Here is a 3528-nt window from a genome sequence, read left to right as displayed (position 1 = left end):
TAAGTTTATCATTACAAAATATATCCATGTATCTTTTTTAAATAGAAAAAAAAAATCCTTGCTTTTGTTGTTCAAGTAGAAATACATGTTACATGCTTTTTTATATACAAAATGACCATGTTTCATTTTCTATTGTTTTTAAATAAATAAAAAATAATGCTTCTTTAATTTAAAATAAAACTATAAAATGTACATGCTTTTTTCAAATTGTTAGTATATATTTATTATTTAATTAAAATAAATAACATGTATTTGCTCGTATTTTAATTATTTGTAATTACAACATGTCAATTTTTCCTTTTCCAATCGAAACATTTATAAAATGCACTCTTTTTTAAATAAAAGGTGAAATAAATCCAAAAAATGACATTGAGACTAATTGAGTGAAATAAAGTAGTTCTGAGGCTGAGCCAATCAGAGACCACGATACTGAACACTGCTCTGATTGGTCAATACTTCTCCAACGTTACTAGTTTTACTTCATGTTCATGCTTGTAAAAAGAAGAATATATATATCCATCCATCCATCCATCATCTTCCACTTATCCGAGGTGGGGTCGCGGGGGCAGCAGCCTAAGCAGGGAAGCCCAGGCTTCCCTCTCCCCAGCCACTTGGCCCAGCTAGACCTTACCTCTCCGGCACACCTGAATAGACCATACATCTGCAGATCAGGTTGTGTTGTTGCAATAGTGATGCTGCTCAGTACGAGAGGAACCGCAGGTTCGGACATTTGGTACATGTGCTTGGCCAAGGAGGCAATGGGGCGAAGACACCGTCGCGGGATTATGACTGAACGCCTTTAAGTCAGAGTTCTACCTTGCTGGAATGAAACAAGAGGTGTCGGGTTTGGTGCAGACGGACAAGAATAGCCGAGCGACAGGAGACTACACACCATGAGTGTAGGGTACTATCACTCCTGATGTCAACGCAATGTTGCAGAGTTTTGTCAACCAAGACGGCCCCACAGCATCCAGAGCCTTAAGGAATCCCGGGCGGATCTCCTAAGAGCCAAAAGAAACTTAGCCTGTGGGTACCTGTCCACTGCCTCTGGAGTCCTACGAGCCAAAAGAAGCTTGGCCGGTCGATACCTGTCCACTGCCTCCGGAGTCCTACGGGCCAAAAGAAACTTGGCCTGTGGGTACCTGTCCACTGCCTCCGGAGTCCTACGAGCCAAAAGAAGCTTGGCCGGTCGGTACCTGTCCACTGCCTCCGGAGTCCTACGAGCCAAAAGAAGCTTGGCCGGTCGGTACCTGTCCACTGCCTCCGGAGTCCTACGAGCCAAAAGAAGCTTGGCCGGTCGGTACCTGTCCACTGCCTCCGGAGTCCTACGAGCCAAAAGAAGCTTGGCCGGTCGGTACCTGTCCCCTGCCTCCGGAGTCCTACGAGCCAAAAGAAGCTTGGCCGGTCGGTACTTGTCCACTGCCTCCGGAGTCCTACGAGCCAAAAGAAGCTTGGCCGGTCGGTACCTGTCCACTGCCTTTGGAGTCCTACGAGCCAAAAGAAGCTTGGCCGGTCGGTACCTGTCCACTGCCTCCGGAGTCCTACGAGCCAAAAGAAGCTTGGCCGGTCGGTACCTGTCCACTGCCTTTGGAGTCCTACGAGCCAAAAGAAGCTTGGCCGGTCGGTACCTGTCCACTGCCTCTGGAGTCCTACGAGCCAAAAGAAGCTTGGCCGGTCGGTACCTGTCCACTGCCTCCGGAGTCCTACGAGCCAAAAGAAGCTTGGCCCGTCGGTACCTGTCCACTGCTTTTGGAGTCCTACGAGCCAAAAGAAGCTTGGCCGGTCGGTACCTGTCCACTGCCTCCGGAGTCCTACCAGCCAAAAGAAGCTTGGCCGGTCGGTACCTGTCCACTGCCTCTGGAGTCCTACGAGCCAAAGTAAGCTTGGCCGGTCGATACCTGTCCACTGCCTCCGGAGTCCTACGAGCCAAAAGAAACTTGGCGTGTGGGTACCTGTCCACTTCCTCCGGAGTCCTACGAGCCAAAAGAAGCTTGGCCGGTCGATACCTGTCCACTGCCTCCGGAGTCCTACGGGCCAAAAGAAACTTGGCCTGTGGGTACCTGTCCACTGCCTCCGGAGTCCTACGAGCCAAAGGAAGCTTGGCCGGTCGGTACCTGTCCACTGCCTCCGGATTCCTACGAGCCAAAAGAAGCTTGGCCGGTCGGTACCTGTCCACTGCCTCTGGAGTCCTACGAGCCAAAAGAAGCTTGGCCGGTCGGTACCTGTCCACTGCCTCCGGAGTCCTACGAGCCAAAAGAAGCTTGGCCTGTCGGTACCTGTCCACTGCCTCCGGAGTCCTACGAGCCAAAAGAAGCTTGGCCGGTCGGTACCTGTCCACTGCCTCCGGAGTCCTACGAGCCAAAAGAAGCTTGGCCGGTCGGTACCTGTCCACTGCCTCCGGAGTCCTACGAGCCAAAAGAAGCTTGGCCGGTCGGTACCTGTCCACTGCCTCCGGAGTCCTACGAGCCAAAGGAAGCTTGGCCGGTCGGTACCTGTCCACTGCCTTTGGAGTCCTACGAGCCAAAAGAAGCTTGGCCGGTCGGTACCTGTCCACTGCCTCCGGAGTCCTACGAGCCAAAAGAAGCTTGGCCGGTCGGTACCTGTCCACTGCCTCCGGAGTCCTACGAGCCAAAAGAAGCTTGGCCTGTCGGTACCTGTCCACTGCCTTTGGAGTCCTAAAAGCCAAAAGAAGCTTGGCCGGTCGGTACCTGTCCACTGCCTCCGGAGTCCTACCAGCCAAAAGAAGCTTGGCCGGTCGGTACCTGTTCACTGCCTTCGGAGTCCTACGAGCCAAAAGAAGCTTGGCCTGTGGGTACCTGTCTACTGCCTCCGGAGTCTTACGAGCCAAAGTAAGCTTGGCCGGTTGATACCTGTCCACTGCCTCCGGAGTCCTACGAGCCAAAAGAAACTTGGCCTGTGGGTACCTGTCCACTGCCTCCGGAGTCCTACGAGCCAAAAGAAGCTTGGCCGGTCAGTACCTGTCCACTGCCTCCGGAGTCCTACGAGCCAAAAGAAGCTTGGCCGGTCGGTACCTGTCCACTGCCTCCGGAGTCCTACGAGCCAAAGTAAGCTTGGCCGGTTGGTACCTGTCCACTGCCTCCGGAGTCCTACGAGCCAAAAGAAACTTGGCCTGTGGGTACCTGTCCACTGCCTCCGGAGTCCTACGAGCCAAAAGAAGCTTGGCCGGTCAGTACCTGTCCCATGCCTCCGGAGTCCTACGAGCCAAAAGAAGCTTGGCCGGTCAGTACCTGTCCACTGCCTCCGGAGTCCTACGAGCCAAAAGAAGCTTGGCCGGTCAGTACCTGTCCACTGCCTCCGGAGTCCTACGAGCCAAACGAACCCGATAGGACTCTTTCTCCGGCTTGACGGCATCCCACCCCGCCGGTGTCCACCAAAGGGTTCTAGGAAGACCACCACCTTACCACCAGAGCTCTAATCAGCTGCCTGGACAATTAGAAAATGCTTGAAGAAAGGAAAGAAGATTAGTTTTAGTGTAAACTATTTAATGACTTGACACATACAAAATAA

This window comes from Nerophis ophidion, linkage group LG28 (assembly GCF_033978795.1).
Source record: "Nerophis ophidion isolate RoL-2023_Sa linkage group LG28, RoL_Noph_v1.0, whole genome shotgun sequence".
Classification (NCBI taxonomy): Eukaryota; Metazoa; Chordata; class Actinopteri; order Syngnathiformes; family Syngnathidae; genus Nerophis; species Nerophis ophidion.
Note: the sequence above shows the minus strand (reverse complement) of the source record.